The sequence below is a fragment of the Mus caroli genome, unplaced genomic scaffold (genome assembly GCF_978045245.1).
Source record: "Mus caroli unplaced genomic scaffold, Mus_caroli_1 scaffold_7, whole genome shotgun sequence".
NCBI lineage: Eukaryota > Metazoa > Chordata > Mammalia > Rodentia > Muridae > Mus > Mus caroli.
Window position 1 is genome coordinate 66,845,538 of NW_028227262.1, and position 26,322 is coordinate 66,871,859.

At 44.6% G+C, this 26,322-nt stretch overlaps 1 protein-coding gene across 1 annotated transcript in view; it reads right to left on the minus strand.

Moving 5' to 3' along the window:
• The window catches only part of Tacr1 (tachykinin receptor 1), a 160,934-nt gene that overhangs the window by 64,322 nt on the left and 70,290 nt on the right, over positions 1-26,322 (minus strand). The gene's annotated exons all lie outside the window — the stretch shown is intronic.

The following is a 26,322-nucleotide window of genomic DNA, read 5'->3' on the forward strand; positions in this document are numbered from 1 at the left end:
GAGACAGACTCTCTCTGCACCCTGGGGCTCAGCATTTAGGCTAAGCTAGCTGGTCATAGCTAAGCTATAGGGATCTGCCTGACTCTACCTGCATAATGCCAGGATTATAGGTGTGCACCACCATGCTCCAACTCTTCCACATGAATTCTGGGGATTAAAGTCAGGTCCTTTTCAGGGTGGGTGGGGGAGAACTTGAGGGATGGCACGGAGGTTAAGGCCTCAAGCTCTATAACTATGGATACTGAAGGTCAGATCCCAGCACCTATGCAACAAGCTGGGTGTCTCCACAAATGCCTGTAACTCTAGGTCCCAGGGGATTGGGTGGAGGATGACTGCTGGGGCTGGCTTCCGTCCTGGCCAAGTTATGAGCTCTGGGTTCAGGAGAGACCCCGGCTCAGTGGACTAACTCAGGTCCTCCTGTTTATACAGGAGGCACTCAGTGACTCCGCTCAGTGACTGGGCTCTCTCCCATGGCCCCTCTCAGTGATTATTTATAGGTATTGTCTGAACTACATTTTATGGTCTATCCTTAGACTATCTGACTTATGACACACAATGTTAAAAACTCATAAGGAATGTCAGATAGAGTTTTCAAAAGTTAGGAACCCATCTAGCACTGCTCTAAGAAGGGTTTTCAGTATTGACATGCCTGTAGTGCATATCGGATGGCCAAATGCGTGTCAGCGGCTTACAACATGAGAAAAACGACATGTTGTAAGTACTTCCAACATCAGGAGTTTTATTCTTGAGGCTAGGAAGATGATTCCGTGGTTAAGAGCCTTTACTGTTCTTCCAGATGATCTGAGTGGGGTTCTTAGGACTTCCACTGGATGGCTCACAACCGACCCGCACATCATTCCAGCTCTAGGGGATCTGACTCCCTCTTCTGGCCTCCTTGGGCAATTGCATTTATATGCACATACACTCACACATATACACATACATATACATAATTAAATAAAATAAACAGAAAAAAAAGGAATTCCCCCCCCTTTCCCTCCTGGTGACAGAGACTGAACCCAGGACCTTGTTCTTGTCAGGCAATTGCTCTATACTGAGCTACATCCCCAGCCTTCTCTTATGCACTGTTGGGATTAAGGGACACTGTTGATAGGAATACAGGTAAGCACTACAGAAGAGGTCTCAGTCTGCAAAGCTGTGCTATAATGGTACCATGAGGTGACATGGCCTTGTGACCCTGCAGCTGTTTCAGCTTGTGGAAACATGCGAATGCTTGTGTAACAATTAAAAGGCCAGATGCATTTTCAGACTACATCCTCCTTTGACAGAGTGTGATTGCAGCTGGTTTAAGAGTTCTTATGCAGCATTATAAAAGCTTAGCGATGAGCTGGGTGTGTATTAAGGGCTCAGCTGGGAGAGTGGCGTCAGCTCCCACCTGGGCGATGGGGTGTGATTTCATGAGGAAACCCTAGACACAGTGTAAAACACAAACCTCAAAGGGATTGCACCAGAGGGAGGGGAGGGGGAGGGGGAGGAGGAGAAGAATGGGGGAGAGGGAGGAGGAAAGGGAGTTCATTGCTCTGCTCCACTAGTAACTTTTGAGAACTTTTGGGATGGAAACATGCCCACCATCTGTCATACATAGACCTGAACTCCAATCTTCATAGTTGTAGAGCATGAGGCCTTAACACAGGTATTTACATTAAAATTCATAACAGCAGCCAATTTACAGTTTGCAGTAGCAATGACAATAATGTTGTGGTTGGGGGTCACCACAACCTGAAGACCCTGTACTAAAGGGCCACGGCACTAGAAAGCCTGAGAACCATCGTCTTAGAAAGTCAGCCATTCTGGGGTCCCCTCACACCTGTGGTCTAGATTTAAAGATGTCACCCTGATAGGCTGTCCCCATGTCCAAAGCTGTGTATAGCTTCTGAGGTGCCACAGAGATCTGAGGCAAAGTAGACAGGATAATCTGCACTTCACACCACACAATGATCCTGCCTGTCCCTTTGATAAGGTATTCCTGGTGTGTATTTTTCTTACAAATTTTATTGATCCACTTATTTAAAAGGTGCACTTCCCTCTCAGAGTGGGATGGTATTTTACACATTCACTGGGGTCTAAACATTATCTGACAGCAGGCGTTTTGATTTTTGTGGGGCAGGAAGTCCGATGCCGACTTCAGCCATACACAAACATCTGTACAGCTGTCAGCTGGCTCCATAGAACCCTGGGTAATAGTTTTACTGTATTCTCTGATCTCTCAGGAACTCTGGTCAAGAACTGGGGCCAGGTTACTAGTAGAGCAATTTCACGCAGTACCTCCTGGATGCAGAGCACTGGCCTCCCTTCAGGAGGCTACAAGCATCTCTCTCCAGGGGAGCAGGCACGTTCACAAACAACCACAATCAAAACAGCAGACAAATGACCTCAAGTGGAAATTGGATCAAAACCTCAACACCTAAAGGATGTTGTGGAGGCAGCCTTAAAGATTAGGGCTAAGGCTGGACAGCATCCTGCTCTGGGATTGGCGCTGTCTCCTTCTGGGTTGGGATTAGGTCCGCCATTCTGGAAGGTTTGATAGTTTGGTTTGGACAGAGGCTTAAAACTTTAGCTTTCTCAGTCATCGGCGCTGGGGTCTGGGTTTCCCTTTTCTGGGTTGTAAGAACAAGGACTGTGGCAATGCTCTGCATGGGGAAGCAGGATGTCCGGATGATGGCTCAGTAGCCTTTTCATAAACATTAAGAAGGGATGATGGGGTTATAGAGGTGGCCCTGTTGGTGAAGCACTTGCCATGTAAGTATGAGGGTTTGGGAGTGAGATTCCCCGGAAGCCACATTAAAAAGGGGGCATGGTAGCACACACTTGTGAAGCCAGCACGGTGAGGTGAAGACAGGCTTTGAGGCTTCACACTGAGAGAACCTGCCACGGAAACAAGGTGAAAAGATCCCGAGGAATGACTTCTGTGGCCTCTATGTGCCCATGCACACACACAAACACACATGCACCCCCACCCAAAGAATAAAATTAAAACATTTAAAAGGAAAGAAGTTGTGAAACCCCAGGAATTCTGCATCTTCCATCAAGATTTTCTGCCTCATCTCCAAAGCTGTGGAGGAAGCCATGGAGCTGTCCTATCTCTTCTAGCACTGTGCAGATGTCCACCCTCACTGGCAGCTGTGTACTCCCAGGCTTTGAACTAAAGAGAGAGAGACCCACAGGGAAGCATGCAGTAATTACAGCACCCTCTTTTAATATGATCTCAGATGCAAGGTTTTAATTTGCTTTTAACTCAGGATAAATGCTCAAGCTTAAATAAACAAATCCCATTGGCCACCTCCAAACTGGTGATATACCACTTAGAATCGAATGTGACTATGCTTTGGGGCGGGGGGTGCATCGGTGTACTGGCCAAATGTCCCCAGATGGGTGGCAGAAAGCCATATTTTATCTTTACTACAGAAATTGCTGCTTGGAAGCCCATTTCAGTCAACTCTGTGCCACTCTTTTAGACTAGCAGCCATTTTGGTGACAAATGAGTGAATTACCTATAGAAATGCCAAGTTAGCATCAAAGATTGGCTTTTAAAAATACATGTTTTTGCTTGTCCAAACCTAGTTATATATTTCTCCTGCTTCCTCCTTTTTCTTCTTCCTTCTCCCCGTCTGCCTCTGTGACTTTGGGTCTGCATCTGTCTCTCTCCTTTCTCCTCTTCTGTGGATTGTGTAACACACTTTTTTCTTCTTTACACGGTGGCTAGCCTCAGTTGAACAATCCACATAACTTAGGTATTTTCTCCCCTACACTGCATCATTAGCTTGTGTCACATTTACGTACAGTGCCTTTATCTGGATCCACCCTCAAAACCTCCTTTTTATTTGATTATAAGATATTACCATGTAAGTGCTTCAAGCTCTAGGAAAATACATTTAATAAATATTTATTGACTGTTCCATGCTCATGGGACACCAAGGAAGCCAATTAAATGTCTTTCTGCCTTACACATTAATCACCAGACTGCTGGAGCCAGGGGTCCAGAGGCTGCGAAGCGTGTAGGCTATGTTCTTGACTTCGGGTTTCTCTGCCTTATAGAAGCCTGTCAGCTCTTACCGGAGCTGCGTGTGACCTCCCAGCTAAAATCTGGAGGTGTAGTTCCTTTTGGTGATAATGTTTTATAAAAAGAAACCTCGAGGAAGTGTCCTCTTAATCTGGAAGAGTGTAACACTGCATAGTTTTATCATGGATAGGAAGATCTTTTTGTAAAAAAAGGAGTCCTCTTTTCCCCAGCAGCTCAGTCCTGACTTCCTGTTAATCTAGCCCCAGGCCACTGGGCAGAGGATTGTCCCTAAAACCAAACCCTTCACCTGAAATCAACTCAGTCACCCCTCATTCTTTTCCAGCATGGTAATGAATTCTATGTCCCTGAGTTTAGATGCCCAGAGATAGAGTATGGCTGTAGATCAAAGGTTAGCAAACTTCTATAATGATTGGAGAGCAAATATAGGTTTCAGGGTCCATTGTTTTTCTCATTGCTATGCAACCTTGCCATTGTGGTGTCAAAACAGCCATAGATGGGAAGAAAACTATTGTCTATAACTGTGTGCCAATAAAACTTTATTTACAGGGAGATTGTGGGCTGGATCTGAGCTTTGTTGTTTATGGAGAGTGATGAATAAGAGGAATTAGAACAACAGGGTATCATCTTTAGAAACACGTTTCACCTTCACCAGGGCGTGCACAGAGTGAAGTCGACACACGTCAAGTCTGTCACCAAGAGGATGGTGATCATCTTCTGCGGAATCCTGTCCCCATCTGAGCACACAGGTCTCTCAGGGGAGGACTGTTTTGATCTCAGTCTTTTCCTGTCTGGCTCCGGCTTCAGTCCATAGCCTGGCTCCATCATCCTTGCCTCTGCAGAAGGATCTGATGAGCATCTTCAATGCTCTAGATATCTCTCTGTGCTGGCCACAGCTCACTTATTTTTTTATTTGCCTGCCTGTCTCCCCTTTCTGTCTTCCACAGAAGAGTTCCTTTAGTGCTTGGGATCTAGTAATATTCAGTGAATACTTACTGAATAAATAAGTATGCAAATTTCTTGGCATATATAAGGGACCCCTTAAATAGTTGATTAAAAGCAAATTCTAAACAGACATGTATGCTATAGCTTTATTATTTCCAATCTGAATAGGTGCATGACTGTTAAATGAGAATAATCATTGTTCAAAATATTTTCTATTAGATGGGTAGCGAAGAGCATCTGTAGGGGTGACCCTACTGGTCTCTAGTCCTTGGATATTCCCATCCTTTGATTTTTCTATCCTTTGACAATTTTCAGTATTTGTCCATTGACTAACATGTGCACAGACAGTATGCTGGGAGCCACACAGGGGTCATCTTCTGCTAGATCATCTTCTGGAATATCTTTTCTGAGAAAGTGCCCCATCTTTCCTCCTTCCTTCCTCCTCCCATTGCAAAGGACACAGCTCTTTTAACTAGAGGTCATTATTATCTCATCAGCTAAGAGTTTGATCTGGGCCATTATTTTTATCAATGAACTACAGAGATTTAAATTAGAAAGTTGGCATGACTTTCTAAATTAAATTTCATAAAGCAATTCAAGCCTTTAGATAAACTCATAGCTATAGCCAAAGAGGCCTCTGGCTGTCCCCCAGAGGTAGTACAAAGATCGCAGACCATGAAAACATCTCCAGAGTCCCTCATGTGGGGACGGATTCTGTGCCCATTCTGTAAGGCACGTGTTTCTTAGTCCAGTGGTCCATCAATGACTTGCTTCAAACACTGCCAGCAGATAGGAGGGACACCACCAACAAGAACAAAAGAAATGGATGTGAGGCAGATGGGATTGAGAACCTGTGACAGTCTGAGGGGAAGTGGAGCGAAGGATAGGATGCAGCCTACTGTTGCTGGAGATTCCTGCTTTATGTGTGGTCCAAGAGGGCTCCGTGTGGTTCAAAGAAGAGTCAGATAAAGAGTCCCCAGGCCATTGGGGAACACAGTATCTATTGTCGAGATCAATGAGAGAAAGCTCTCCCATCCTTTAAACATGCATGCTCAGGTCAACGGTTTATCTTTTGGGAAACAATTTGGGTTGCTTTAGAATTGTATAGCCTTCAGCTGACTGCTCTCCCACGTTCCTGTTAGCTGTGGCTCCTTACTCCATCCTCACGTTCCATCTTCCAAGAGAATAATAATCTATGTTCCTGTTCCGATCACCAGACTGTCCTCATCCCCAGGACACTGTGCACACCCATCTCCCAATTTTCTGGGAGCCTTGGGTACTCAACAAAAGCTTGCCTGCTTGCAGGGAACTTTACCCGTGTCCTTTCAGCAGCTTCTAGCCACCAGCTCCTCGTAGAGCTCACAGACCAGTCTGAAGGAGGCAGAACGCAACGGGCTGGAGGAGTGAGCTGTTCATTCTTTCCTTGAGGACTAATGTAAGACACAAAGCTCGGATAGATAACCTGCTGGTTGGGAAAGTGTATAGAAGGGGACCATTCAGGTGACAAAGGCACCTAAAGTTGGGTGTGATTGATTGGGAAAACGCAATGAAATCCAAAACCAAACCAAGTCTAATCTGAGCCTCTCTACCAGCAGTGGTGGACCGGGCACCAATGGCGGCAGCAGCCTCTGCAATACACAAAGGTCTCTTATCTGCTATGTGAAAGAAACCCCTTATTTTGTATAACCCTGTTTACAGTGAAGCTCATTATCCTGCATAATAACTTAAAATTAATAAAAATAGGGCAAGTTGGGGTGGAGGCTGGGGAGATGGCTTAATTGAGTGCCCTCTGTGCAAGCGTGAGGATCTGTGCCTGGATCCCCAGCACCAATGCACAAAGCTGGATAATGTCGTGGTGTGTTGTGTGTGTCTGCTGGGGAGACAGGCAGATTCCTGAGAGCTCATTGCCTAACCAGGCTAGGCAGCCAGGCCAGGGAGCTCTCAGCTCAGAGTCCTTGCCTCAAAAAAAAAATAAAAAATAAAAATATATATATATATATAATGTGGAGAATGATCAAGGAAGACACTGAACGTCAATCTCTGGCCTCCGCCTAGATACACACCTGCCGGGCATAAGCACAGGCACACACACATACACCATACATACAAAAGAACAAAAATCATACCTTATATGTGAATGAACATATCAATGTGACACATTATTTCCTTCACTACAATATTAGGAGAAAAATAGGATAAAAATAAATCCCACACCTCAGGGCTGGCTTGAAGCTGAGGGTGGGGAGCTTAGGTAGGGTGAGAAGGCTTGGCCAGGTTTTGTGTTTGGCCTTTTTCCTGTGTGCAAAGACAATGGAATGATGTATTCACTGTTGTGGGAGTGCATTCATAAATTGTCCAGTCACTGGAAATCACTAAGGAAGTTTTTTTTTAAAAGTTTGCAGGCAGAACTACGCTATAACCCAGTTACACCACTTCTTGGCATTTCCCCAAAGGATTCTAGGTGAGGGACATTCAGCGTTTTGACATTGTAACATAATGCTGTTATCTGTAAGTGTATGGGACAACATTCATAGTTGTGCAGGAATACATGTAGCCTAACCAGTACAAGTTGGACATGCCTACCCAAGTCAACACACCACAGAGACCTACACACTCATGTCAGTTGCTGAACTGTTCACAACAGCCAAGTTCTGGAATTGACCTGTATCTGCCAGTAGATGAACAAATAAAGAAAAGATGCTATATATACACAATAGAGTATTTTCATTTGTAAAAGAAGAAAATGAGATTATGTTATTTAATGAAAAATGGACACTACCAGAGATCATCAATTTCAGTGAAATAAGTTAGATGCTGAAAGACAAAATTCCATGTGTTCTTCCACTTGTGGATCCGAACACATGTGTGTACCTGTGTGGTGATGTGTGTGTGTGTGTGTGTGTGCAGCAGAGGGGAGTCAGGAAACGCCCCCTCCTCTGGTCTCAGTTTGAAGGTTCTAGTCAAACAACCTGCTGGCCATTGCATCTCTGATGGCTGCTTTTTTGGGGGGTGGATTTCACACTAGAGTCAGGGATTGGCACTTGCCCACAGGAGGATGCTGCTAGGACACACTCTGCTTCTTGGTGGCACTTCCACTTTGAGACTTGGAACTGAAGATGAGTAGGAGGTCTGGGGCATGTCCAAGAGGCTCCATGCACAGAAAGAAACCTGATGGTCAACCTGAGCTCCACAGGCAGAAGAAGCAGAGGAAGAACTATGGATTTTACTTCCTTGGTACTTGAATTACTATTTGGGGAAGAGGACATCTAGATTACCTGATAATGGAGGGAAGATCCCATCGGGGCTCCTTTCCCTATTGTCACTGTGCTCTGAGGCTCTGTCACTGTCAGATATTGAACTACCTCTCTAGGTGGGATCACATTCTGCACTTGCAGCCTTGAGAGGTCCCAAGTCCCCAGGCCATAAGGTAGCAGGGTCCATGAGAAGGCTGGGAAATCATCAGTATGGTGACTGTGCTGAATGAGAAGTCATCCTGATATGGAGTGTGTGATTGACTTGGGCACCCTTGCACATCATATTCTTGTGTTTTATTATCCAGTGTAACTCTACAATGATTGATTGACTCATTAACTTTCTTGTTAAAATGAAGTGTTTTTTTTTTTTCATGTTTAATGAAAAGCAAATCCTGGATTTCTGCTTTTCCATAGAGTTTCTGATGAATGGGTAACAGACACACAGCAGTGAGACTTTTAACTTCCATGGATCCAAAATGTTGCTATAGGAAGTGAAAAGACAAGGCTGGTGAATCTGAACCAGCATTGACACCACAAAGCTAATAGATAGGGAGGGTGAAAGGGGTGCAGTGGAGGCCAGACGTCAGCTGCAGACACCCTTCTGCAGGAGAGTTCTCCACCTTGGCTTTGGAGACAAGACCTATTTCTGAAATCCCCTGAGGCTCTGGGGTTCTGCTTGGCTTCTCTCTACCTTCTCATCTCTGGGATTACAAATTCCAGCCAACATGCTTGGCTTTTCCTGTGGGTTCTGGGGATTGAACTTGGGACCTTATGTTTGCACAACAAACACTTTGTTTTGACTGAGCCATCTTCCCAGTCAAGCAGGTAGACAAAGCTCCCCGTGCTTGTGAATCCAGCAATCAGAAAGGTGAAGCAGGAGGATCAGAGGGGGAGGGTTGCTACATACTGGGGCCTTGTTTGCTTATTAAGGGCAGTTGTTCCTAAAGATACCAAGATGGTGTTCATAGGAAGGGCAGGGAGCATTCTCCCGCCTACCTGAGAAACACGAGTTTTTATTTAGATGAAATTATTAATTTTAGTCATTTTCATTTTCAATTTTCCTGTTGCATGTACAAAAGGTCAAGTCATAGCTATTAACCCATTGGCTCAGTTAGCCGAAGAACTTGCCAAAGAGCTAAATGATTCTAATTTTATATCAGAGTCGTCAGATTCTTTCAAATAGAAAAGCAGCTCATTTCAAAGATGCTTCAGCCCGCTTTTAATCCAATTAGTTCTTGGATTCAAAGTTTTTGGAAGGTGAAACAGCTGGCTGTCATTGTGTATTCCATTAAGTTCAAACCTCAGCAGTGGAGATAAAGTCATTTGTTTTTCTGCTGATGAATGCATTGCGTTCAAAATATTGTTTTTACTAAATTAAGAAAGCCTGAGATATAAATAAATTTTTATGTCACTAGGTGGTACACGTAATTTGCAATAGTGTCAAACAAACTGATGTTTTGTCAATTGAAATAGAAGCTATAGCACTGAAATAAAAAAATGTATTGGCGTTTAGAGCAACTGAACTAATTTATTTTTGTAAGATTTCTTATTTGATGAATACAAATTTCTGACTCAGTTAACACTTCAAATGTGTTTGAGCCTTTGACAACCTTCTGAGAATTAACTCAAGTAATATAAAATTGATTCTGGTTGCATGTTCTTTAAAATTAGCCAAAGATCCTTACTTAAAATGTTTTTAATGAAGCACCACAAAATATAGAATTCTGAATGAATTATGATTTTTTGCTAAAGGTTTATTTTTATTTTATATGTCTATGCCTGAGTGTATGTATTTGCACCCAAGTGCACCCAATGAGGCCAGAAGAGGGCATCAGGTACTAGATGCCTGGAACTAGAGTTATAGGCATTTGGGAACCTGAATCTACATCCTATGCAAGAGTAGTAAGTGCTTTTAATCACGGAGCCATCTCTACAACCCTACATATTATGATTTTTGAATATAAATATGACAAAAATGTATCAGAATGTGTTTCTACAGAGACAAGAGGAGTGCTAGGCAGGAAAAGCCTGTGTGGTGTGCATAGTTTAGCTTTTTAAAATTTGAGAACTATTTTTGACTGAGAAGATTTTTTTTTTTCAGTAGATTTCTGTGTGTGCATAAGTTACCCTCGGTATCAGAGTGGAGTGGTATGAATTGGGAAATCATTTGGCTTTGCAGTTCTTAAATTTTATAAGATATTCAACAAAGAATATAGGAATGCCTTCTCTACTGAGACAATTTAGTTTTACACCCTTAGTTTTATCTCTTAAGTTTAAGAAACATTTAAAACAATTGTTTTATACATATGAGTATTCGCCAGCTTGTACATACAAATGGTTGTGCACCATGTTCATGGCCTTTGGAAGCAAGAAGAGTACATCTGATACCCTGAACCGGGAGTGAGCCACCACATAGGCCAGGAAACCAAATCCCAGTCCTCTGAAAGAGCAGCCGGTAGGTACTCAACTCTGAGCCATCTCTCTAGTCGTAAGTGCTGTCTTGTGCTACACTGTTTGATGTCTGTTCTGCATTTGGATAATTTTGGAATTAACCTTCCAGCTCACAGACTCTTCAGGATGTAGTAATTGCTTGTCTGATGAGCTTCTACATTTTAACTATTGTTTCATTTCCTTTTTGTAATTTTGATTTGCCTTGCACTTTTGATTTTGCTTGCTTACTATGCTTGGCTTGTACACTTATCTGAGAACTCTCTTTCTATCCCAGACTCTTATGAGAGGGGACTGTTTTTCTCTATTGAATTGAGCACTAACATTAGAGATGGGAGGTTTTCTCTGCTGACATTGGACAGGTAAACCAAAGACTTTCCAAATCTGGTCTACTCAAGGTAGAGTCATCTAACTCCTGCCTTTGAGAGACTGGATCTTGAACAACCCGTCAAGTGCAGGTCCCAGGCCTTCTCTTTCATTGCGATACGTTTATACAAGGTCCTCGATCCAGGTCAAGTACTCAGGATAACAAACTGACATCCTTGCTCTGATCCCAGTCACAGAATGTTTACCTTCAGGTCTTGACTCTTAGCAGTCTTCACTTTCTGCCAAGGAAATGTATTCATATAAGGTGATATTTTGAGGTGTGCAAGTTAGCATTTCCAGTTAACATCAAAAGCACCCACCAAAACATATTTTTTAATCATTTTTATTATTGTTGTCATTATTCCTGGTTGGGGGATGGTTTTGTGAACTGTGGATTCACAATTACTGTGTCCACAGATCTGGTTACAGTCCAGACATTGGTACTGTCATTATTATTGAAGCATCTCCTGTCTCAATGTTGTGTAAAAATTGTTCTCCATCACCTCTGATTGGTTAATGAAGAGCTGATCAGCTTATAACTGAGCAGGAAAGTTAGGGTAGAACTTCTGATTCCAGCAAAGCAAGGGTGGGGGGTCTCAGGTAGAGAGAGGAGAGGAGAGGAGTTGCCATGGTGTGAGGGCTGGAGGGGAAAGACCCAGAGAGTCACCATGAGTATATGAATGAAGAAGGAGGCCAGGGTCTGACCAAGATGCCACATAACAGGACATGTGGCTGGAAAGTAGGCTGGAAGTAGACCAGAGCAGCATAGACAGGTTAGAATAGCTCAGTATGTGCTCTGTCACAGTGCTTTGAAGCCTTTAATACATGTACCAGGTCTCTATGTCATTATTTCAGAGAAAGGGCTGGCATAGAAAAGCCCCGTACTTACACATAAATCTCAAGATGAAAAGAAAAGCTCACCTGCACATCTTTAAGTCTTTAAGAGTAGCTCGCAGCTAGCATCCAGCTCCTGTAGCTAATTCTGGCCTCCATCTTACCTGCTTCCCCTGTGTTAGCTTATTTATCATTCACCAACTCTGAGGAAGGCTAATGGCAAACTCTCATTTGCTGGATGAGCTAACTTAACTGAGACTCAGGTAAAACCAGCTTTCCTCTAGCAAGCTGTGCTAGGGCTAAAGCTGAACTTGGCAGCTGGCCTCTGCTTTTAATCAGGAATGATCCAGGACTCTCATTCCCACTGTCACCAGTGTGCACAGCCTTCCTCTCTCTGCACACAGACATTGGGCTTTCCCCTGGACTGATTTCCCATTGATTCGTTCAGTGAGTCTTAATTAACCTCTGTCTGGGTAGCAGAGCAGAGCACAGGATGCCAATGTTCTGGAGAGATGGCTGTTTCTTGAAGAAACACACACACACACACACACACACACACACACACACACACACACACGCATGATGATGGCCACATGAGGTACTACCCAGCCATGGAGAGGTACACTAAAGTAGGAGCAGCAGCCAGTATAGACACAAGGCCCTGTGGGCATGCACAGGAAAGTCTTCTCAGTGGAGATGACATCTGAATTTGACCTGGAAGCTTAATTAGGTGAGGGCATGTGTGGGAATCAGCCTGTGGTATACTCTTGGTACGTGTGAATGAGGGGGACACACACATGCATGTGTGCAAGCATGAATGCGAAGGCCAGAGGGGAGCTCACCAAATAGATTAGGCTGGCTCGTCAGGGACTGCTTAAGTCCACTCCCCCAGCATGGGGACCTCAAATGCTTGCCACGATGTTTGTCCTTTTAAATATAGATTCTAAGGTTCAAGGTCAGGCTATTTTCATGTCCCAAAAGAAGTTCATGTAGCTCAAATTGTCTGATATCAGAAGGCTACCTGTGTTTGCTGTCCTCCTGCCCCAGTGGATACATCCTAACTACATGAGTCTCTCTTCCCCCACATTCTTCCCCTGAGATTCCCTCCTCCTATGGCCCAGGAATCAAAGACACCTTGACTACAGCCTGGCTTTCTTTCCCTGGGGTCTATAAGAAGAGACCTAGACGCTGCTTTGTGAGCCTGAACTCTCATCAGGACCCCTGCCATGCTGTCTGTCATTCTGTCTGTAAATCTATAGTGTTAACAACTCACAATAAACAACTTTTTATCCAAAGAGACAGCATCTTCAGTGTCTCCCTTGAGCCCCAGACCTGATTATTGATACCTTTCAAGTATTCCATCCTTTGAAGCTCTGGGTCACCTCACCAGGGACAAGACAGAGCCTTAGTGGCTACCCACAGATTGATGGATCATCCCTTTCCTTTATCAAGCAGGCAGGCGGCCAGCAGCAGGCAGAGAGGCTGGCCACTGACTACTTCAGATGGAAAACTAAGGAAGCAGGTTGGCGAGGAAGGGTAAGGTCAATGGGTCTGGGTGGGGGAATGTAGAGGCCCATAGAGTACACTAATTTTCAGAGGATAATGGAAGATGATGGAGCCAGGAGTAAGCACACAGAGTATCAAGGGGTGGGGGGAAAGGAGTATTTCTAGAAAGTCAACATTCCATTACTCTCTGCTTATTGACCACTGTGTCACCACTGGTGAGGGTGTCCTTCCTGGTCTGGGGCCTCTAGCCTTGGATCCCCCTCTGCCTGAATAAAGCTATGATTTTCCTCTTCCAGTGTAGCTCCCAGCACAGCACATGGGTTTTGCCTCTCTCGGTTGGTCTTCCCCCTTGCCTTCCCAGAACCACTTAATCTCTCCTAAAGTGACTGCAGATCTGAATTGCTCTTTATTTTTCCTCCTGAAATGAGGCTTGATGGTAGTTACTGGGCAGAGTGAGTTAACACTCTTCAAGCTAATAGACATGTCAGGTGTAGGTCGCACACAGCTAGGGCTCACACTGCCTTAGCGTTCATGTGCTGTCTCCCTAGCGGTCATGTAACTGACTCTTAGAGCCTCGGTGCCTAGCTTAAGCCCAGGGTACACGGGACACCAGACGCTTGAACCACCGTGTGGCTGGCTGGCTGGATCCTGGGCCAGACGCCCGAAAATGCGAAACACTGAGGAGGCAGTGGCGTCAGCTTAATAGCTGCTGTCAGGGATGGAAGTACTCAATTACAGCCTAAATAGTATTTCATGGGGAAAAAAATAAATTAAAGCCATGCTACTCATCCCTCACGGTCCAGTGAGACAATTCAACAAAGTAATTGCTGAAACCTGGTGTCAGAGCTAAGAGGGGTCCCAGTGTCTAGCCAGCTATATGCGGGAATGAGTCACCTCCTGGCCTGGAGACCCCAAGACCGGGCTTCCGCGTGGAGGAGGAGTTTGGTGTCTGCTGCCGCTGTATCCTCACCCCCCGATTCAGGGTCCTTTTCGAGCTCCTAGAAGATCATGTTTCTGCCAGCATTTGGGGGAGGTTTTCAGAGTGGTTATGAGAAGGAACCAGTAAGATGTCAGGTGTGGAGATGCTTGGGGTAGGAGTGTTACCGTCACAGAGAAAGGTAACTTCCCAAGGGAGAAGGGAGCAGAGGAAGGCAGAAGCTGGTGGCCCATGGGCCTTATGGGCAGAGGGCTGGGCACACCGCCTGGCAGTGTCCAACCCAGTCCCCTAGGATGAGTAGCTTCTGCATGCACTTTGACTATGCTTTGCTACAGGATGAGGACAGGGAGGCAGAACGGGAGAAATTCACTCTGTTTCCCGAGAGGCCCGTCTCCACACCATTCCACCTTACAACACCTCTCAGCCAGCATCTCTTGCTATCCCCTCATTTCCGTCAGAAGCATCCAGGCACCCAACAAGCACTAACTTTCCCTCCTCTGTGAGTTTTACAGCCATTGTGATACAATAGCTAGCTTAAGGGAGGAATGATTTATTTCTGCTCACAGTACAAGGGTCTCAGTGTACGGTCTTCTGGACATATGATGAGGAAGAACATCATGGTGGAGCAAGCATAGGGCAGAGGTTGCTTACTTTGGGGTGCACAGGAATGAGGAGGGATGGAGGGAGGGAGAGAGGAAGAGAGGGAGGGAGGGAGGGAGGGAAGGAGGGAGAGAGAGAGAGAGAGAGAGAGAGAGAGAGAGAGAGAGAGAGAGAGAGAGAGAGAGAGAGAGAGAGCCAAGCACAAGCATCAGGTATAATCTCAGAAGGTACCTCCCTAGTGATCTACTTCCTCCTTCTAGGCCCTGCCTCCCACCAATGCTGAGCTTGCATCAGTGATTCCTCCCCTTGCTGTATGACTTGATGAAAAGCAGCTTAAGGAAGGCAGGGTTTACCCTGGCTTGCAGTTGAAGGTTACATACAGTCCATCACACAGTGAAGGGCCTGGCAGATGGAACCCAAGGTAGCTCTGTAGGATTGTGTCCACAGTCAAAAGGCAGCGAGAGACGAGTGCTGATGCCCAGCTTGCTCTCTGTCCTTTTAATCAGGTCTGCAACCCAGCCCATGGGGTGGTGCTGTCTAGGCTCCCAGTGAATCTTCTCTGCCTAATCAAACCTTTCTGGAAATGCAATAATAGATGCTCCTAGAGCTATGTGTAGTGTTTGAGTGAGAAATGTCCCACATAGGCTCACAAATTTGATCACGTGGTCCCGAGTTGGTGGTGTTGTTTTGGCCGGGGGTGGGGATGGAAGCTTTAGAGGTAGTAAAATGTCTCGTGGAGAAGAAATATGTCACTGGGGACAGAATTGAGAGTCCATAGCCTTACTCCTTCTCAGCTTCCTGATCTGGCTGCTGCTATGCCTTCCTCTCCATCATGGACTCTCCAGAACCATAAACTAAAATAAGCTATTTCTTCCCTGAGTGACTTTTGTTTACAGTGCTTTATTCCAGCAGTAGAAAGGCTGCACAGTAAGGGGTACTGTAGGTTTCCACAGTGATTGAAAAACCTAATCAAGTTGACCATAAATACCAACCACCACAGAGCCTAACCACAGCATCCAGTGATGACCAAAGGAAGGGGTCCATCTCTGCCTAGTGAGGCATCACTGTGAGACTCACCAGACACCAGGCTCAGGAAAGAGACAGAAAGACAGTCTATGCTGAGCTGATACACAGAGAGTTTCAAAAGAACCAAAGGTGGATGAGGCAGAGCGGAAGGCCTGGCAGACTCCCTAGGGTATCTGTTCTGCTCACACTGCCTGACACCTGGGCCTCAATCAGAGGAGGCTTAAGTGTTTCTTTGGGACTTCAAGGAAAAGATGCTGGGCCAGAGGCAAACACACTAGAAGCAGCTTGAACCAGGGATTAGGTTCTGCATGCATGTCTGCATGCTGTCTGCATGTCTGCATGCTGTCTGCATGTCTGCATGCTGTCTGCATGTCTGGATGCTGATGGCACTTGGGATTCAGTGACTAGGTAGGCTGCTAGCATGGGTAGGCCGATTTGGAGTTGTTTAATCCAGCTTCTCCATGAGACAAAATAGAGCCTTGAGGTTCACCGAGGAGCATGAAGACTCAAGGACGAAACGAAGTAGTGCTTGAAGTCAGGCATGTTTCCAAAATCATGAACTAGAAAGTCTAGGAGAAAACTTGTGTTGAAAGCGCAGGAGAGGATCATCTTGAAGCTGTGTGTGTGAAGTTGCATATATATATATATATATATATATATATATATATATATGTATATGTATATGTGTATGTGTGTGTATGTATATGTATATACACACACACATACACACACAAACACACACACACACACACACACACACACATGCCTTAGATGTCATTCTCTAGGCCCCTTCCACCCAGTTTTGTTGAGACTGGGTTTCTTAACTGGCTCACATGTAGACCAGGCTAGGTAGCCAATCAGGCCCGGGGATCCACCTGTCTTCTTCCCCAGGGCTGGGATTGTAAGTGTGTCCCATCGTTAAGCTTTTAAAATGAGAGTTTTGGAGATCAAATTTAGGTGTTTGTTTTTTCAAGACAAGTAAGTGCTTTACCCACTGTGCTGTCTCCCCTGGTCCAGAAGCTGTTTTGCATAACATTTTACATAGGGGTAACCAAGCACCAAGTGACTACACCAGGAAAGAGAAGGGGAGGCCTGACCCTGGCCGGGCAGGGAAAGCAAAACCCCATGGCACCTCTGTGGCTTGGTATTCCTAGCCCTCTCCCACACTTTCCCATGAATCGTGGGAAGAGTCAAGTCCTGATGGGCTCTCACCACCACGAGCCCTTCCTCTAGACTAGGCAGTCCAGCCCTACCTCTGCCAGGGTCCCTTGGAGACAGATAAGAGGGCAAAGACAAGCCCAGTCACGCCTGCTCATGGTACAGAGATTCTAGGCTCTCTGTCTCTGCCCAGTTTAGACAACCAAGAAAGCACTTTCTAGCAAAGAAACCAAACATGCTAGTGTCAGGCTCTGTTACCACAGAGAGCATGCAGAAAGCCAACACTCCATGTGTGATAGTACCTTCACATGGAGACCAGACTAATTTATGCACTCCAAAAGTCTTGTGAAAGGACTCTGCCATTGTGTGCCAAAGGCCCCCTTTCCTGTGCCTTGGTGACAGGTGTCGCAAACAGATTAGACATTTGTTTGAACAGCTTTGGTGGCTTGGTATCTGTTTCATGACTGCCGGGCCAGCTGAACAGCCTTTCCTCTTAAAGGTTTTCTCTTTTTTTCTCCTTTTCCTCTTGAGACCATTTGCTCAGCACTCTAAGGTTGTAAGTTCCCTGGGTGACAGGGACAAATGAAAGGGACGGCCATGGACCACGTGAGCCTCTACTTTCGTAAAAGGGTTTGTGGTGACCGAGCCTGGTACTAGCATGCTTGGTCTCATTGCTAGAAACTGAGCAGCTCTTGTAATCTTAGGGTAGATATGTGACTAAGAGGGGTCTTCACGGGACATGAAGTGTGATCATTTGATTCAATAGAGTTGATACTGCTTCTTTAATATGACAAGGCCAATAGGTAGCAGGGTTTTTTTGTTTGTTTGTTTGTTTTTACAATATCAAACAATATGTAAAACATGTCTTCTCTATCCTTAAGCCCCACCCCATTGTTTTTCACCATCGTATGTGTGTGTGTGTGTGTGTGTGTGTTTTGTGTATGTGTTAAAGCCAGAGGTCAACTTTCACTGTAGTTTCCGAGGCACCATACATCTTGCTTTTGGAGAGGTTTCTCACTGGCCTGGAACTGTAGACTGACTGGCCAGAAAGCTCCAGAGATCCACCTATGTCTACCTCTCTACTGCAGTGTTACAAGAACACACCTTTTTAGCTTTTTAGCTTGGGTTATGGGGATCCTAACTCAGGTTCTCATATTTTTGTGGAAGGTACTTAGTTCACTGAGCTATCTCCCAAATTTTAATATCTGCCTTTTAAATATGGAGACTGGTGGGGGTTAAACTCAGGCTCCCAAGCTTGCAAGGAAAGCACCTTACTGGCTAGGTTACCTCCCCAGCACTTCCTCCATCTTCTAAAGGGCCCATATGAACGGAATGGGGAGAATGACATATGGAGGAAGAAATGGGGTACAGGCCAGGAAGGGGTGGAGGCACCTAGTAAAAAACCTCAGAAACATTAACGACCCAGGTTTTATCTTCATGAGCCTGTCTCTGCTGGCTGGTCTTACCCCTGTTCACCTGTTTACTTTTTTGGTATCCAGTAGGTTCAGTGACCATCTATAACCATTCTGAGGAATCACCATTTGCCGGGAGTCTGTTTTTATAAAAACATCCAACTCCCCGTGCTCTGAGATAAACTGTGTAATCCCTAGAATACAGACGCCTGGGAGCCTGCTGCAAGCTTCATCTCTCCTCTTTGCTCAGCAATAAAGCCCTGATTCTTGTTGAAACGAACAAGGGTTTGATAAGTCCATTATTCCCCTTCTCCCTTCTTTTGTTTGGCTGCCTGGAACATAATGTTATAACCCCACTCTGGACCACGAGAATGGAAAAACTATGTAGAGAAACAAAGAGTTAAAAAAAAAAGTATGGGAATTCCATAGCTTCATGGGGGACATTATATCAATGCACGTGTGTCCACTTGCTTTCAGGCCATTCTTAGGACATTGCCCTACCTGTCTGTGAGGTTATTTTATGTGACAGAATAAACTTGTGTAGTTAAGACAACCTGGCCCTGGTGACTCTCTGCTACTTAGAATCCTGACAATGAACCCAGCACCTGTAATTCAGCTATGGCAAAGAAAACAATAGGGATGGCATTGGCTTGTTGTACAAGGAGAGGTATGTTAGAGACTATGGTAGGGTGGGAGCTTGGTGATGGCCACCACACAGCCAGGATGCATCCTTCTGCATACTGCAAGCCAGCTCTCTAGCTGCTCACTGAAGAAGCGTTATGATCAGTCGGGTTTATAGGCTCATTTCTTGCTCTTTCTGCAAGGTCCTGTGAGAGGGATGAACTCAAGCTAGAGCTAGGGAAGTTGCACAGTGAGATGGGGAGGAGCAGGGATGGAAGAAAGGATATGGTTCTGCTAGGAGATGTTGTCATCTGGAACATGGCTGGGCTGAGAGGGTGCAAAGCTCTTGTTTTAAAACACAGAAAAGCGACAGTCCTATGACTACTCACATGAAGAGGTAAGATGGCTGTCCTCCAAAGGTGATACCTTAGGGCAGACACCAAACCCCTGGTACTGGCTGCTCATTGGGTTGGTCTTTTGTAACTTCACACAGGCTAGAGTCACCGGGGAAGAGGGAACTTCAACTGAGAAAATGCCTTCCCTAGACTGGCCTGGGGGCAAGTCTATAGAGCTCTTTTGATTACTGATTGATGTAGGAGGGCCAAGGCCATCATGGGTGGTGCCATTCCTAGGAAGGTGGTCCTAGTGTGGATAAGAAAGGAGGCTGAACAAGTTATGGGGAGTAAGCAGTGTTCCTCCATGGCCTCTGGTTCAGCTCCTGCCTCAGTTCTTGTCCTGACTTCATGACTATTAACTATAAGATGAACCACCCCCAGTTGCTTTATGTTGTTGTTGTTTTGTTGTTTTGTTTTTATTTTTGTGTTCTGTTTTTGTTGTTTTGTTTTGTTTTGCATTAGAAAGCTAGTCAGGAAATCACTCTCATGTGTGGCAGACTTTGGTGTCTCTGTGGAGTTTGGCTTCAGGAAATCCCAATATTTGCACATCTCTGACATCCTTAGGCTTGCAAACAATACATCTTCAGCCCTTGCAGAAATTTACTAGAAAGACCAAGTTTACTACGAGGAAGAACAGCCTGTTTTAGTCCATTCCTTCAAATTATTTAAAATAGTACTTCTAAAATAGAATTTTTATAAACAGAGTATGAGCCATTTATGTAGAGTAGTCGCATGGACACCCTCTTAGTTACCTTCCTCTTTCTGGGTTTCCTTATGGACCCATACACATAGAGAGAATCTGACCCCAGAGCATGTGAGAGGTTGACAGCTCCCTGATGAAGGCTTGAGGTCTTCTCAGACTCTTCACCACCAATCTTCATACCCTTTAGGGTGTGTGTAATCATGAGGCTAGTGGTGTGTAAAATGGTGCTCAATTGTAAATCAAACAAGTATGCCAAGTTCTTAGCATCCAGGAAGGAAGACTGCTAAAGGTCTATGAAAATCATTGCATCATTGCTCCTTCACCCAGGCTCTTTGCTGTGGTGCAAAGTCTGAGTAGAGGCCAGGCAAAGATCTGCCCAGTCAGCTGCTCCTGATGTGGGGCAAGCTCTGAAGGCTTTGTTTCCTCTTTGTGCATCTGGGGAAGCTGGATCTCCACCTCTAGACTGGGCACAGTCACCTAAATGACTTTGTCAATCAAGGCAGACATTCTTACCTCTCTTGAGAGCTATCAAATCAGAATTTCTGGAAGTCCGAACTTATGACAATCTTCTAGGCTAAAGCAGGTCTCACCTAACATCTCTTCTTGTTACAAGATGACAATTTTTTTTGTTTGTTTTGTTTTTTGTTTTTTGTTTTTTTCTGGATAGAAACTCTGAGTGGAACAGGAGGAAGCAGACAGGGTGCTAGGCTCTTCCTGTATTTCCTACAGGATGCTTAATCTGGCACTTTAGGGTTCTACTATTATCCTCAGTTAAGCAGAGGTAATTGGGTGTCAATTTCTGGCAGGAAATATCAGGGCTAGGGTTTGAATCTTTTTCTGTCAGCCCAGATATCCTATTGCAATCCTAGAATTGTCCAATATTTTCTTAAGGTCCAAACAATAAATGTTTTTTGATTTTGTGAGCCATGTGTTTTGTTTTCACTTTCAAATAGGACCATTCTCTTTTGTCTTTTTGGTTAGTTTATATAATTATACATACTGTGGGGATGGAAATATGGCTCAGCAGTTAAAAGGATTTGTTGCTCTTGCAGAGGACCCCAGTTTGGTTCCCACCATCCACATCACAGTTCATAACCACCTGTGACTCCAGTTTCAGGAGATCCAATGCCCTTTACTGGACTCTGTGGGCACTAGGCATGTTCATGGTATGCATAGGGATATGCAGGCAAAACACTCATACTTATAAAATTAAATAAATCTAAACATTTTCATTACATGTCATGGGATTACAGGTACACTCTGTTGTGGCTTATACGTGGGAGCCAAGGATTTGAACCATACAAGTGTTCTTACCCACTGTTACTTCTCCCCATGCCCCCAAATAAAGATTTTACCACATCCCTTTCATTTCTCTGTATGTAAGTGCCAAACATTTGGATTGTACTGTGCTAGAGTGTTTGATTTTTTTTACCATTATTGTTTGAGTTGCTGACTTGAATCTCAGAAAAAAAAATGTCAGGAAACGAGTTTGGCTTGGGATTAGGACAGAATTCCTAACAATTTCTGGAATTGTCTGTCATCCCCCCAGCCCCCACATACATATTTATGTGAAGCAGTGTTCTCAGCACTGGTGATTATAAAATAAAAATATTGGGACCTGGAGAGATGGCGCAGCAGTTAAGAGCTCTTATTGCTCCTTTACAAGCCAGAGTTTGGTTCCCCGCACTCGTATTGAAGGTTTACAACCTCTTGTAGCTCCCGGTCCAGGGGGCTCCCATAGGTACCCTCACAAACACATAAATAAAAAAACCAAACAAATCATTAAAAATGCCCATCTGCTCTGAAAAATATTGAAAATGCCTTATGTCCTGCACTATCAAATATTCAGCCAAGATTTAATTATTCATGTAAAAACAAACAAGCTCAGGCATCTCATTAGCATACAAATGTGCTTTCAAGTCTAATAAATGTTTAAATTACATGTATGCTAAATAATTGTTTTAAAATCCCCTCATGGTTGTTTCCCCCCTCGTGGTTTATTATCAGTAACTAGATGATTTATATACCCATTTTTATCTATGTACCTGGAGTCATTTAAAAATTTCTCAGGCAAAAAACAGTTCATGAATTGAGAATGTTCGAGAAGCTTTGTTCTAAGGGACCTAGATACATCACCGTCCAAGCACTCAGTATGAGATGGTTGACTAACTAGGTTGTTTGAACACCATGCTACATGAATAAATAGCTTTTATTTTTAATGAGTCTATCATCCAAGTATTGAATTCATGCACCACAAGTACAGAATGTAGAACACAGGGCAATGAGGCAATTGGGTCCCTTTCCCCAGGGCCACTCTGCTTGGGAAGCTTTGGGGCAGAAGAGACATCTGAAGGAACAGTTATGATGGGCTGGAATCAAGCAGTAGGCAGGCCTGTGCTGATGGCTAGCTCCCATTAGAAGCTGTAATGTTTCTACTCAAATAAGAGCAGCGAAGGAGAAGGTGGGGGTGTCACAGGCTACAGCTGCATCCTGCATCTCTGGAAGCCTTGTCTGAGCTGGGATTAATCTGTCTTCCCTCCTCCCCTATAGGGTCATGCCAGCATGTCCTGAATGCCCTTAGACTACCCAGGACCCCTCCATGGAGAGTCAGAACTGTTGTACAGAAAACAGAATCGTTTAGAGCTTTTCCTCCCTCACATATAAACAAGCAAATCATCGCCGTTCAATATTCGGGCAACAAAAGTAATCTCCTTCCTGTTGAGTGGAAGATAAGGGATTTGAGAAGCGCCACTGGGGGAAAGACAGAAACCTGCACTGAAAGTTTATGTGAGGCGTCTCACTCATGAGGGAAAAATTGCAGTGGGATGGAGAGGGAAGGGCCAGAAAAATTCGACAACACTTAATGCCGCAGCCTGGTCAACACCATCAGCCAATGAGGTGTATTCTTTCCAGATGCACACTTTGATATTACTGGGGGAAAGAAAACCTGCAATTCTCAAATCTGCTTCTGTCCTAAATTAGCATGTTCTGTTAAGGTGGAAATTGAAGTTCTACCACAAGGAGCATTCATTTCTGAGTAATGTACCATCACCTCTGGCTTTAGTGTGTGTTTGCATATGCGCCTGTGTGTGTGCACGTATGTGTTGCATGTATGTATGTATATATGTGTGTATGTATATGATGTGAATGTATGATACATGTGTGCATGATGTAATTGTGTGTATGTTATCTGTGTATTTGTGTATGTGTAGGTATCGTGTATGATATATGTGTGCATATATGTATTATAATGTATGTGTATGATATGTGTATATGTCTATGGATGATGTGTGTGTGTGTGTCCATGTTCATGCATGTAAGTTCAGTGTATGTGTGGAGGTCAAAGTTGAACTCCGATATTGATCCTTATCTTCTACCTTGTGTGTTGATAGCATTCCTGTTTGCTGGCCTGAAAGCTCTGAGGATTCTTCTGTGTGTGCCTCCTGTCTCAATGCAGGAGCACTGGGACTGCACACACGTGCTACTGCACCTGGCTTTCCGTGGAGTTTGAGGACAGTCAAGTCCTCATGCTTGCTCAGCAAGTGCTTTCCCGTCAGCCATCTCCTCAGCCCGGCGTCTGCCATCCTCCACCACAGCACACATTCAAATTCATCCACTGTACGTTGGAAGCTGCAGTTATGAATTTCCCAAAGTAGCTTACTGTCCTTGGCACTGTGTGTAGATATTGTTTTGAGGGGCAGGGGCTTGGGTGGGTGCTGAGTGCCTGTCTTCCTCCTCTAGTCAAGTTAATCTGGAAAATGTGAAGGAAAAACTCTGGGGGAAGCTGTGTCTGCAAAGGCTGACTGAGAGATTAGCCCGTCAGTGGAGGTGGAGTGGGCAGGATGTCGGAGGCTCAGTGCCCTATTACAGCGTATCTGGGCTATCTTTATCCTCCTAAAGATCTGGCTCTTCCTTGTCTCGCTCAGTGTCAGACCTGACATTCTGTCACTAAGTGATAAATCCAGACCCAACATTCTGACAGATAAAAAACAGTTTAGAATGTGTTAACTTAATAAAATCCTAGTTTTCCATCAACCAGGGGGCTAAGAGTTGTTATCAGGCCGCATCCAAGGTCCATAGTTGACATTTTCTCTGCTTTCCTAATCACCTACTTATTTTTTCACCAGTGTTTTTGAAAAACATTTGATTATATGTATGCATGTATGTGTGTGTGTATGTCTGTGCGCGCACACACACACACATACACACACACATGAAAACCTTATAAAACTGTTTCCATATCGGACCATTAAATTTAGGGTAAACTCAATCTGTGTTCCCAGGTTATGGTCACTCATCCTTGGCTCCAGAAGGAACTATGTTGTATTCCCTTTGAGGTGGGGGCTGTGTTTTTTGTATGAACAAAAGCAAACGCAAACAGAAATGAAGGGAAGATACAGGGGAACCAACTTCTCTGTCCCTCTGTTCAGGAAAAAAGTAAGAGAGAGAGAAAAAGAGAAAGAGAGAGAGAGAGAGAGAGAGAGAGAGAGAGAGAGAGAGAGAGAGAGAGAGAGCAAAGGAAGATAAACATTGAAGCTTACTTGGAGAAATTACTTTTAAAGTTATTGTGGGAAATAAGGAAGCAGACTGTGCACACGGAGTTCATGGGAGGGCTTTTTGTGACATGGGCTTAAAGTGAGCAGTGGCCAGAGCTGTTTCTGTCTTGGGTATTTCCTGCTGGTGTATCTTGGGAAGTACTGACGGATTTTGAAAATGCTGTACTCCATATTCTTCCAGATGAAATCAAATCTTGCCACTTTGTTTTTGGAATTGACTCAGGTGCTGGAGAGCTAGCTGTGTTGGTCAAGTGCTTGCCGTGCAAGAATGATTAACTGGGTTTAATCCCTTGAATCCACGCAGAGGAGCCAGGTGTGGTGGTGTGTGCTCATAATCCTAATTCTGAGAGGGTTGGAGACCCTTGGGCTCCCTGGGTTCCCTGGTCAGCCAGCTCAGGCAAATTGGTGAGCTACTGGTCAAATGAAAGACTCTGTCTAGAAGAAAAAAAACAAACAGAAACCAACCAATCAAATGACATGGATGACTGCTCAAGATGCTATGTGACTTTAACCTTTGGCTTCCAAACATATATTCACACACACACACACACACACACACACACACACACACACACACACACACACACCAACTCTGTGTGGCCCTCCAAGATGCCCCCTTCAGGCTTTTTATTTTTTTAACTTCTACTCCCTCTGCCCATCTCAACTGAAATTAAAATGTAGCCTTAGGCATCCTGGCCAGTAACCATCTACACAGTGAGCCTGCAAGCCCCCAAGGACAAGGGTCTTTCATTTGACCAGTAGCTCACCAATTTGCCTAAGCTGGCTGACCAGGGAACCCAGGGAGCCCAAGGGTCTCCAACCCTCTCAGAATTAGGATTACAAACACACACCACCACACCTGACTCCTCTGCATGGATTCAAGGGATTACCTGCCAATCTTGCATTCCTCATGGGTGTCCAGAACAACACTAAATTCAGAGAATGGAAAGCAAAACACTTTTCTCTCCTACAAGAGTCCCTTCCTGATAAAGGTGACACTAACTTAATCCAAATTAATTTGGTGGAAACCCTTCCTTTCAAATCTTGGTAAACACCAAAGCATGAGCCAGGACAGATGAGGGCTTTCTTTTGTAATCCTAATGCTAAGGAGGTTGGAGACAGGGGGATAGATCCTCAGGTTTCCTGGGCAGCCAGACCATGCAAGTTGCTGAGTTCCAGGTGTTTTCTTCTGTGGCTTCCACTGTGCATACTTCTTCAATGCAAGGACTGTGTCTCCTTCTCCCTCCTTAGCACAGATGCATAACTCATTCTTATAGTTATGTCCATAAGCATTAGCGAGTCTGCTAAGTACTGGGAATTTAGAGCTCTTATTGCCTGGTTTACTCTTTCCTTCTCTCATCTCTCTCTGAGATTGTATCGTAGCACTAACTCATGTGTACTAGTTAGTTTTAATTAGTATCTTGAAGTAGCCTAGAGTCACCTGTGAAAGGAATCTCAATTGAAGGATTGCCCAGATTAGATTGGCCTATGGGCATGTCTGCAAGGATTTGTTCTGGTTAGA